Consider the following 12,258-nt stretch of genomic DNA (forward strand, 5'->3'; position numbering starts at 1 on the left):
GCCCGGCGGCGATCCTGTGGGTTCCCTGAGCGGGCGCGGACATGCTTCCTCGGCCCTGCTTCTCTGCCGGAGTTAACTTTCCTTCCTCGCGCTGGGAGCTCCGGGAGAAGTGGGGCGCCTCCAGGCTCCCAGACACCCCCAGACCTCCTTCTGCGCCGCGCTGGGAACTTTCCTCTGTGTTGTGGGTTCTAGTCCTGGTCCTCTCGTTCTCGGTCTGGGCCCCGTTAGAGGCAGGCTGAAAAGGTGTCCTGAGCCTGGCCTAGCGCTGCCGGCAGCCCGGATAAGGCTCTGCCACCTTAAGCCACACATCCCACCTTCCCCTTCTGGGCTGCAGAGTCAGGGTGGCCATCCTAGAGGCACCTCCAGGTCATTCAGCCTGCAGAGCAGGGCCACAAGGGAGACAGACCTCTTGGCAGCTGGGCCAGCACCTGGGGTGCTCACCCCAGGCTTTAATATCTGCCTTCTTGTGGCCTGGGAAGCTGCAGCTAGAGAAGGAGAGCTGGGTCCCTGGAGGACTGAGGTTACTGGGGCCTCAGGTCCAAGAGAAGAGCCCTCTGCACCCACTTTAACTCTGGGCCAGCCCCTCATGCCAGGTGGTGGGCCCTGGGCAGCTGGCATCAGGACTGGCAGGACAAGATGACCTTGCTCATAGTGGTCAGTGAAGATGCCTGTTGTCCTGACTGATGAGCAGCTGTCCTGTGACCCCGAGCTTGTCCAGTGCCCCATCCTCACCCCAGTTGCCCAAGCCCAGCAGCTGCTAGGTCTCTCATGGGGTCAATCGTGGGTCCCCAAACAAACAGTGTGATTACCTGTCAGGGAGAGGGACCCCACCCCCTCCACTATCACTTGAGTCAGATGCCACAGAAGACTGCTGAATACCACTCGGGGCCTGTGGGGGGTATCTGCCAAAAAGAGAGATGGGAGATGGCCTCTGAAGTTGGGATCAGGGATGTCCCTACTCCAGTCAAGATTTGGGGTCCCCCAGAAGCTCCCTGGGCTTTCCTGATACACAGGATTGAAGTGGGGGTCTGGAAAATGTTTCACCCTTTTGAGCTGGGTTTAATTCTTTCTCTCTCTCTGGGCCCTGCCCCCTGTTTAGCTCCTATCCCTGCCTACCCTGCTTGTCTGCCAATATAAATGAGCATTTTGCCAATCCAGAGCCCTCTTCGCAAACTCCAGGGAAGCTAGGTTTGTAATGAGAGCAAAGCCATCTTCCATCCAATGAGAGAGATTTCTCGTGCTGGGAGCAACCAGTCAGGCAACACTCGATGGCTTAAAATAGGTGGTGAAGAGAGGGCCCCCCCTTTTATTTTTTTGAGGGACTGCTCTTCCTAATGTTAATATCCAGGGTTCCTATTCCCAGAGAGTGTGGGAGGTCAGAGGATAGGCTAAACAGACAGCCATGGTCTTCAAGCTGTGTGAGCAAATGTGGGACCCTCCCATCAGAAACTGGGACTGGTTCCCAAGTGCCAGGTTCCTAAAGTGTGGCCTCCCCTCTGGTCAGTACCCCCTCAGATCTCAGCTTGAGCTAGGGAGGAATGGGCAGGAGCAGTGTCTCCTGCACCCCCCTGGGTGTCCTAGGCTCTCCTCCTCCCTCTGAACCCCCTGGTGGTGGTGGCAGGTAGGCTGTGCCAGTATCAATCACTTGAGGTTGTTGAGGGGCCCTTCCTTCCCTTGCTCAGCTCCCCGCTGTCTTGTCTGAAAGCCTCTGTTCAGGGTTCTCATCATCAACCCCATCGCCTAGGGTTGGGGGAGCTGCAAGGGGCCAACTCCAGGCATGCTTAGCCTCCATTGACAACGGGCATTGACTGAACACCTTCTGCCAACTGGGCCTTGCCTTCCCAGGCTTCCCTTCGCCTGGATGGTTAAGGACTAGGACTGGGCTGATTGCATCAATGGGAACCTCCCCGCCTTCCTGCTCTTCCTCTGCCCATCTTGGCATGTCTGTCTGCAGTCCCCCGATGCAGAATCTCCCACTAACTGCAGGCTGCCTGGGACATGGTGGGGAGGGAGGGTGATGGGGATGGGGAGGGGTGGATGCAGCAGGATTGATAAACAGGCAACAGGAAAAGGGTCAGTCCAGCCTTTGAATTTGGGTTTGTGCAATAAGCAACAGGGACTGGTAGCTGAAAGCACATGTCCTCTGCGCACAGCCTTCTAGTTGCCTGGTGCTGGGTGGGGTGTAAAGAAAGACATCTAAGAAAGACCATCTGTGTGCGTCTGGAGGGGCAGTGGTCATGCCTCTCCTACACCCATGCCAGAATAGCTGGTCTCATCTTCACAAGGTCAAAGAGGCAGGGGCCTGGCTAAGTCTTCTAAGCTTAGAAAACCCATCGCTCAACCCTGCCACCCCCACCCCACCGCCCAGCACCCCAAGCCTCAGTCCCTTGAGTTTCAGCCACTGGTCTTGAGCCTCTATATGGAGCCAAACCCTACTGCCCAGCTCAGGCTTCACAAGAGCTTCTGCAAGCATTGCTCAGGCCAGTCGAGGATTTATTCATCATTTTGACGGGCAGGAAGCATTGATCCAGCAGAATTGGTTTAATAAAGAATCACCAGCAAACCATGATAGATTGAGTTTGCGGTTTGGAGTTCAGGGCTCACTGTCACCAGCTGCTTCCGGCATCTCCTGTCCCTGGGGGAGGAAGGTTGGGTGCCTTTTCCAGGGGCTGGAGTGGGCTGTGCTCTGAGGTACCCTCATAACCTGGGCCATGTCTAAGAATAGGTTTGGCTATCTCTGCTTCTCCTCACCCCTCCATCCCCCACCGCTCTGCCCACTGTGCCCTGGCTGCCGCCTCCCCCCACTATGTCCCAGCCACCCCCATGGCTCTTCCAGGCTCCACGGGCTCATCTGGCCTCCCCTCCCCTCCCACTCCCCATTTGCCTTTTGAAACTTATATTTAAGGTTTGGTGAGGGAGGAGGCCAGGACGTACAGCCCCTTGGGATGTTGCGCCCCAGGATCCAGCCCAAGGCTGGTTGGGCTCTTGGGTCCTGGGCGGTTCCTTCCTTTCATATGAGCCATGTCCTGGAACCTGAGCTTGGAGGTGGGAACTTGGAACAAATAAAACATGGTGTGTGCATGATCCTGTTTTTCCAAGAGGAGAGAAAGGGAAAGAAAAGGAGTGGGAACCCTGAGTGAAGGTGGACCTGGTTTTGTTCCCAGAAGCTGGTCAGGCTTTCAAGTGTCAGGCTCAGGTGTGTGGGCCTGGGTGTGTGTATGTCTAGGTGTCTGTCTGAGTAGGTGTCTTGGGGCTGTGTGGATAGACATGGAGGTTGGCAGGAAGTCCCTGTGTGTGATGTCAGTTCTGGGGCTACTCTTGTGCCCCAAACTCTAGCTTGGCCTTGAGAGTGGAGGCAGGCAGAAGCTTGGCCCTGCTCGTTCCTCTGCCCCTTCCCTCTCCTAGCCTGAGACATCTAAATCTGTGAGGAAGGGGAGGGAAGGGAGGGTCCTAAAGGGTCCTTTCCTTGGGGCAGAAACAGCTGAGCTCTGAAATCGTGGAAACTGAGCCAATGGCCTGGTAAATTCCAAGGGTGGCTTAAAACTGACTTCCTTTGCTGGTCCCTGGCCCCAGAAACTGCCATTGCCCACCTCACATCACCTGCCCAGCCCTATCTGCTATGGGGCCCTGCTTGGGTTATGAGCCTTCTCTGAGCCTAGTTTTCCAACCTAGAAAAATGAGGATCCTGTAGCCTATCTCCATGTCAGACACACTGTACAGCTGTGGTCATCCCATGGAGGTGAGAAGCTCCAGTGCACCCTCAGAGACCACTGTCCAGACTGCCCCTGCCCTCACTGCCCTTAGTCCTGGGTGGACCAGAGGGGCCTCTGTCCTTGACTCAGACCGGTGGTTCTGAACCTGCGTCAGAGACCTAACTGAGAACCTGCTGGAAACTATTGAGTCTCTATCCAGAAAGATACACGTATGTCTAGACACACGCAATATGACACTCAATTTCTGGGGTCTGTGGACCCCCTAAGTTGAAGCCCATCTAGGTTGTGAGCCCCACTGTAGGCCATCCCAGAAGAGCATCCTGGCCTGGTAGGAGCAGGGTGCAAGCCTCCTAGAGCCGTCTTCCCTGGGGCCCTCTGTACTCTGAGGCTTGGGCCTCCTGTTGCCAGCAGGATGAAAATGAAGATGCAGGGCAGAGTTAGATGTCTGAAGAAGGAAGGCTGCTCTGCTCGGGGACTCGTTACTTGTCTGTTTCCTGAGTCTCACTCCCATCGCTCTCCCTTTTGACTGTGAGAAGGACTGTTCAGGTGGGAGGTGGTAAGGAGGAAGGTGGCAGCCTGGCTCTAGGTCGGGGGTTCTGAGGCCCCTTCTTGGGTGGGCCTTCCTGGGGGCCATGGCCCAGGAATGCTGCTTCTGCTGTCAGCGTGGAAAGCCAGGCCAAAAGGAGCTGCAGCCTCAGCGGCAGCGCCAGGGGAGGGGGAAGGGCGCCTTGGTGCAGAGGGGAATTCCAAGGTGAGCTGCCTGGGCGGTGCTGGCGGCTGGCACATTGGGCAGCAGGGTTCTCCAGTGATGAGGACGTGCTCCACTGATAAGACTGGGGCTGGTGGAGGGTGTGCTGTGAAGGCCAGCACCCAGCTCGGGTCTGAGGTGCGCTCGGGATGCCCAGTGCCCAGAAACCTGCTGCGGCCATCGCAAGGCTTCAGTTCCTGGTCTGGCTGCTACATGATGAGGCTGGGGGCTTCTTCCCTGCCGGACCCTGCCCCATTTGTTCCCTTAGCTGCTGTGAGGTGTGAGGCTTTGGGCCTGTCAGGTGGCCTGCCTTGCACAGTGCCGGGCTGACTGCCTGTCCATCTGCCCTCCTCTTCCATGCTTTAGGGCTTCCAGTTCTTCTGGGATGCCCTCTCAGGCCACCGCGGCCACCATCACCCGTCTCTCCCTCCCTGACCACCTTATGATGTTTGGATGGAGCTCTATGTTTGTTATAATACGGTGCTTCTCACACTGTCATGTCATCCAACTCACCTGGGGATCTTTTTAAGATACAGCTTCTGACTTACTAGGTCTGGGGTGGGCTCTGAGACTCTGCATTTCTGATAAGCTCTCAGGTGATGCCGGTGCCGCCGGTGCCCAACTCAGAACCAGGCTTGGATTACTGTGGTTCAGATGGTATGTTTGTTCCATGCTCAGCTCTGTGTTCTCCCCGTGGCCTCTGGCACTGAGCACGGCAGGGTGAAGTCTGTGAACTGGGCTGTGCAGCCCTCAACACAGAGGTCGGCGGCAAACTTGGGGTTGTCAGATGCACGGCCTTCCTCCCTTCCTCCGCTGCTGCTTGGACTCTGCGGGCCCTGGATGCTGGCGCTTGGGATGGGGTGAACACGGGGAGGCCAGGTGGCCAGAAGGCCCTCATTAATCCACCCTGTCCCATTGCTTTGGCAGCTTCTCTCCCATTCAAAAGGCCAGAGGGGCGGGCCTGGCTGGAGGAGAAGGGGCAGGGAGTGCAGTGACTGCTGTGCTGCAATGAGATTTCTGGGAAGGAACAGATGTTGTTGGTGAGAGAGTCCAGAGGTGCCAGGGCAGGAGAGCCGCTGTGAGGTGGCTGGCTGGGAGGAGGACAGAGGCATCCAGTAAGAGCAGCTGCCTTGGCACCTTGAGCTGGTGGTGGTGGTGGTGGTGGGGGGGGGGGTGTCTGAATCTTAACGCCCCTTCCCCTGCACCAGACCATGCCTAGCAGTCTCCCCTGGGGACTGGGCTTGGCTCCCACCCCAGAAGGCACCAGTCTACATACAGATGACAGGACTGATGAGTGTCATAGCAGCCTGAGTGGCCCTTGTGCCTGCCATAACACTGTCTACCACGAGGGAATTCACCCAGAGCAGAAGGTCCAACCCCAGTCTCCAGGGGGCCTTGTCATATAACTGAGGAGGCACCCAGCTCTAGCACACACACTCCTTGGCTCAAGGGCTCTTACAAAGCTGCTACTGCCAGTTGCTAATTAATAGAAGGGCTGCCGAGGCCGGCCAGGCAGTCCTGCTTGGGCCCAGGGGATGTTGAAGAATCCACATTTCCCAGCCAGAGCGGGCTGTGGGGAGGGCAGGGGCATTGCCTTGGCTTCGGAGAGGATGTTCTTTGCCAACCAGGCTTATAGTGAGAAAGCATTGCCAGGGCCCTGGAAATCCGTGATCCCAAAGCCTAGGAGGCCACTCAGAGACACTCTATCATCAGCATCTAGCATCAGAACTGCAGTGGGAGGCAACGTAGAGAGGTGGTGAGCTCCCCGTCACTGAGGGTGCTCAAGATGAGACAGCAGTACTTAGGCCAGAGGTTGCTAAGCAGCATCCTGTGGATCAGATGCAGTACCTAGATGTGTTCTGTTTGGCCAGCATAGTGTGTGATAACAAATCTGAGACAATATTTTAAAATGGAAAGATGTAACATAAAAATGTGGCTTTTGGGCTTCTCTTGAAAAATTGGAAACTCTGGTGGCTCTGGCCCCATGTTCCTGCCCGCAGCAGGGAGCTGGAGCAGACTAGAGGCTGCCCCCTTTAAACTGGCTTTTGCTGTCCTCTTGCCCACAGTCTCCACCTGTCCCTAAGGTCTCTATCCTACACCCAGCCATGTCACTCATGCACACTTAGCTGCCTGATCACTGTAGGCTTCTGAGTTTATAACTCCAGACTCTTACCAGTAGAGACGAAAGCCAGGTGGGTTCCCAGATCAATAACGACCATTTATGTGCTACCTACCGCGTGCCAGACTGTGCCAGGAGCTTTGTATTATTTACATACATTTACAAATGAAATGTGTTTCATTTCCTCTTCATAGTGGCCTGAAAAACAGATTCTGTTATTCCCAGTTTACAGATAAGGAAACTGAGGCTCTGATGTGGAAAAAAAAGATTTGCTCCAAATCACACAGCTATGAAGTACCAGTACTGGAATTTGAACCTGGTCTCTAGGACTCTAAACTCATACTTCCCTCCTTCTCTCTCTTCCTTCCTTCTCCTTCTTCTTTTTTTTCTTAGCTTTAAAAAGTTAAATTACAAAAGTAGTTCAAGAGAACATTTGGGGCCGGCCTGGTGGCGCAGGGGTTAAATGCGCACATTCCGCTTTGGTGGCCGGGGGTTCGTCAGTTCGGATCCCGGGTGTGGACATGGCACCACTTGGCATGCCATGCTGTGCTAGGCGTCCCACATATAAAGTAGAGGAAGATGGGCACAGATGTTAGCTCAGGGCCAGTCTTCCTCAGCAAAAAGAGGAGGATTGGCAGCAGATGTTAGCTCAGGGCTGATCTTCCTCAAAAAAAAAAAAAGAGAGAACATTCTCCTGAGAATGCATATGTTGCAGATAATGTTTGACCACACATTAGCTCGGAGGAGGGGCTGGGAGGGGTGGGGCCCAGCTGGCACAAAATTTAACAGGTCTCAGAAAACCAGATCCAGACAGGCCTTAGCAAGCTCCTGGCCTAAAGCCTTTATTTTATAGGCAGGGATCAGAGGACCAGAGAGGGTAAGTGACTGGCCCAAGGTCACAGAATAAGTCCGTGTCAGAGATGAAACCTGAACCCAAGGGGGTTATGTAACATCTGGCTGCAAAGGTCTTCAAGCTCCGCAGTCGACCCTGAGACCCCAGCTAGAGGGTGTCCAGGGAAGGCTTGTCCTGAATGGTCTTGTTGCTGAAGCTGTTTCTTGTCTCACCAGCCCTAAACCTCAATTTTGGGGTGATAGGTATCTTCAGAGTCCCATCTTATAAGCTTAGCCAATGAGAAGGGAGCCATTCTGTATCTGAAGACGCGGCGTCTGCAGGCTGAGACAGCCCTGTCCTAACCCCTGCTCTGGGGCTGCTGCTCCTGGGGATGCCAGATCAAAAGGTTTGTCCCCTGCTCCTCCCCTGGCAGGTCCTGACTGGTGTAGAGACCTTTGGGATCTTGGAACTGCATCCAGATGGTGCACCTGTTCCTCCATAGGAGTGATTAGGGTTCAAAGGGGACGGGGATAAGTAGCCAGTGGTAATGTATTCTCTCCACCAGAGAAATAGGTGGTCATGTGGTCTCTTCATTACATCCTGCAGGGAAGTGAGAAAGTGGAGTCAGTCTGTGGTTTAGGGCTGTGTGTGTGACCGGGGTCAGGGCTCAGGGTGTGAGCAGGCTTGGGGTTCAGTGTATGACCAGGATCAGAGCTCAGTGTGTATTCAGGATTAGAGTTCAGCCTGGGACCAAGATAAGGCCTTGGTCTGAGGTCAGGAACTGGAGTCTTTGAACAAAGCCTTTGAGCCAAGCCCAGTGCCTCCCTGAGGTAGCAGGCCTTGGGACAGGGGGGCATGTTGTGCCCCCCCGCCCGTGGAAGCCCTCCTTTCCTTTAAGCTTCCTGAGCTCCTACACCTCTTAGCATCTGTGCCAGCTGCCTCTGGTCCTCTCTGGGAGGTAAAGTACAAATTATAAATAAACAATAGTGCCACTGCTGCCGAGGCAGAGACACCAAATCTCACACGTGACCACTCCCCGCCCCGCTCTGCTCTCTCATTGTTTGGGGCTGGTGTCTGTCTGCCCAGTCAGGCAGCCAGCTTGTGCTTCCTGCAGAGTGGTGCTCGGGGCTGGACAGAGAGGTGTGCTGGCTTGATAGAGGGACTCCCTCCTGCTCCCCACTGCCCCCCAGCTCTGGGCTCCCACAAACTGCGGAGCAAGCAGCGGGGCCCCCAGGTCTGCTCATGGCAACTGCCTGATAATTGGCTGCTCATGGTTTTGTGTCTGTCTAAGCATTTACCCATGTGGGTGGACGTGTTATGTCTGCGTGAACAAGGCTCTCAGAAATTAATACATAACACGGGGCTGGCTGATACGTCGTCTTCTGGGCTTGGAGAGGGGCAGGCTGAGGGTGTCTTGTCCTCAGGAGACCAGATGTTCCATTGCAAGACTGTTTGCACCCATTATGGAGTATGGGGGTCACTCCTCACCTGACAAAGAGGATAGTAGAATTTCAGTTCCTCTTGGGGTCCCTGCGTCTTATTTAGGCGAGGGCAGACAAGAGATAGACCAATATGGATTGATGGTCAGGGAAGGCTTCCTGAAGGAGTAGATCTGAGCTGGATCTGATGGAGAGAGAGCCGTTCTGCACACTTTCTTGGAAGCAGGTGTCTGGGAGCTTGAGCCAAGGGGCCGCCTGGCGGGGTGGGTGTTGGCAGGCACTGAGGGCAGGTTACTCAACATCTGTCTCTTTGGACCTGCAGTCCTTAAGCTCTGCCCTTCACCCTCAAGGATTCGGACCCCACTGTCCCGGGTCTTGCCCCTGATGCTGCCTGAGTATGTGTGCATATGTTTGTGGGTGTGTTTGTGTCTCTCTCTGGCCTGTCACCCAGGGTCCTTGCAGCCCAGGGAAGCTCTCCCGGGCCCTGGCCCCAGCTGCACAAGCTCTGAGGAGACTCCCTTCTCCTGCTGTACTAGGCCTGGAAGGCAGGTGTTGCTGCTGCAATAATGTCACTGAGCCTGTGGCCTGAAGCCCAGAAGTAATTACCCTGCGGTTCCCTGTTGCAGGCTGGAGCAGCCCCTGTCAATGATTAACGTGAGTCTCCAGCCACTTGACGCCAAAGCCAGCCATAGGCTTCTCCCACCTACAGTTTGTCAGAAGAGACAGGGCACTGTTCCCTTCCCCAGGGATAGGAAAGACCCTCAGGCCCACAGGTCTCATCAAGGCCATTGGCACCTTTTAGAAGAAATGTAGTTCAGCAGGGGAGACTGCAGCTGGGGCCTGTCTGTGCAGCATCAGGGCTGGCCCACCCGGAGCCCTGGGTCCTCTCCTCCTCAGCTTTCCTGGCTTGTAACTGCCCACACCTCCCACACTGAGTTTGCCCTCCTGACCCTCATCCTGTTCTGCTGTGTGACCTCAGCAAAGTCTTTTCCTCCCTCAGTGTCCAGGGTCAGGGCTCGGTCTGAGGCTGAGAAGAGAGCAAAGCTAATTGGCCAAATAGGTATTGAACCCGTAATCCTGACCCCATTAGTACAAATTGAGCCAGCGGGGCAGGGACAGCGCTGCCGACCAGCAGCGCTGATGAGAATCTCCCGCCCTCTCTCCGGAGCCTCCGCCGAGGCCCAGCCAGTCATGATCCTGGGTTTTGCAGCCCCTGTGCTCCTGGAGCAGGTCGGGGACTCCTTACCCTTTCTTCTGCTGAGGTGCCGCCAGCCTTTAGTCCTGGGGAACGGGGCCGGGGGCTCCCCAGCGTGTTGTGTGGCAATGGCGCCGTCTGTGAGGCCCCTCATTAGATCATGCCCCCCGTGAGAGTGGAGATGGGCTTTCTTTTCTTTGCTTCCTGGGCAAAGAGCCCCAACCATTTTCCCCCGCCACCTCTCCCAGGGGGCAGTTGACCCCTCCTGGAAGCTCAGAGCTGGCCTTAGGAGAGTTCAGATGTGAGGGTCCGTGGAGACTGCAGGCCACACGGGATGACTGTGGTCAGAGGAGTGCCCAGGGGCAGGCCAGCAGGACCATTGACTTGGGAATTGGCAGGGAAAGGCAACAAGCTGTTTATCCTGTCCCGGAGGCTCTGGGGAGTCGCTCCACTGCTTCTGGGCACAGAGCCGTCAGGGCCAGCCATGAGTAAGAGACCGCTGAAGGCCCGGCTCTGCCCCGCCTAGCTGTGTGGACTGAGACCTCACCTCCCTGGGTCTTGCTTTCCTCATCTGAAAATGGAACTGGAGAGGGCGTGGGGTGTAGCAAGACTGCAAAGCTGAAATTGTGTCCGCCTGGAAGCTTTATACAATGACGAATTCCTGGGCCTCCTTGGGTGAGGCCCTGGCAGGTATATTTTGGGGGACACCCAGGTGATTCTCCTTCCGTTTCTTTCGGAGCCAGTGAGCCGGGCACCCCTCAGGCCCCTTCCGCATGAACAGTCTGCGAGTTCTCTGACTGCCCGCATTTGCCTTAGCCCTTCACTGCTCCCCAGGGCCTGGGCATGAAATGCCGACTCCCCACCCTGGCCTCCAAGCCCATTTGTGATGAGTCCTTCTCCAGGGAGCCGTTCCCCTTTTCTCCCTTGCATGTTGTTAGCAATCAGAATCGTAAAACACTGGGGCTGGCGGGACCCTAGGGAACATGGCCCTTGCTCAGCACCCTTGTCAGGCTATGTTTTCCTGGCAGGAAGGCGGAGGAGGCAGGTCCAGCACCTGTCCTCAGAGCTCAGACATCTCCAGGGGACCCCTTCCCACCAAGAAGGGGAACACACAGCCCCTCCCAGGGTCCATCTCCGGCTCCCTTCGGTGGGGCAGCCCTTCCACGGTGTCCTCTTTAGCCCCGTCCATCCCAGTGCTGCTTGGCCGTAGGAAGTTCTGCCCAAATCTGCCCGTCTCCTCCTTCATGCTGGCGCACCTTCCTGCAGAGCAGGTGAGCTCTCCTACCTAATTTCCACTGGGGTCACGCTCACGTGCTACTCCACAGCAATATTCTATTTTTGCTCCATTCTCCTGAGTAGGGAGAGTCGTGTTTGAGCTGCCTTTGTTTCCTGTAAGCGGGACAGAGAAGTTCTCCAACTGCTAGTTCCCTCCCCAATTTTCCCCAAATAGTCTTGTCAGTTGAGTGAAGCTCAGAAAGGTTAGGCAGCTAGCTTGAGGGGACACAGCATCGTGGCAGTTCTCGGCGCTATAGAACAGATGACCCCTGCTGTACACTTTGTTGGGGGGGGGGGGCGTGTGAGGGCATGCAATGTGTGTTTGTGCACATGCTCTTACACTGGTGTGTCTCGGTGAGTGCACAGATTTAATGTCTCCAGAAGAGGTCTCAGCCCATCAAAGAAGCAATGGGTTGATATCTTGGTGTTCCTTATGGCCAGGTCTCTGCTCAGCTGTGCTGTTGAGAAGGTGCAGTCACAATTCCTTCCCCAAGGAACTCTCTCCCTCTGCAACCTTCATGGCTCCCTATGTCCCCAGAAGAGTCCTGACTACTCAATCTGGCATTCAAGATGCTGCCATCTTCTCTAGTACTAGAGACCCAATACTGGGTCTGAGATGTGCGCTCTTCTCTCAGCGAGCTTTCCATCTGGCCAGCTGCCCTTGCCTGGCCTCTTTAGCCTCTGCACTGCAGAGATTCATGGAATCGGTGTGTCCTTAGAGATTGTCTAGCTCCATCCTCTTGTTGTACCAATGGGGACACTAAGGAAGGAACTGTGAGAGGCAGGGGCTTGTTCAAGGTCACATAGCAAGGTAGAGGTGGAGATGGGACTAGAACCCGAGACTTCTAGGCCCCTGGCCTTGATTCCTTCTGCCACGTGGCATGGACCTCCTTCTGCAACTACAGCGCTGACCTCCCTAACCAGTGGACCCTCTTAG

General features: G+C 55.6%; 1 protein-coding gene across 2 annotated transcripts in view; it reads left to right on the plus strand.

Moving 5' to 3' along the window:
- The window catches only part of HCN4 (hyperpolarization activated cyclic nucleotide gated potassium channel 4), a 58,838-nt gene that overhangs the window by 14,719 nt on the left and 31,861 nt on the right, over nucleotides 1–12,258 (plus strand). The gene's annotated exons all lie outside the window — the stretch shown is intronic.

The sequence above is a fragment of the Equus asinus genome, chromosome 2 (assembly GCF_041296235.1).
Source record: "Equus asinus isolate D_3611 breed Donkey chromosome 2, EquAss-T2T_v2, whole genome shotgun sequence".
Classification (NCBI taxonomy): domain Eukaryota; kingdom Metazoa; phylum Chordata; class Mammalia; order Perissodactyla; family Equidae; genus Equus; species Equus asinus.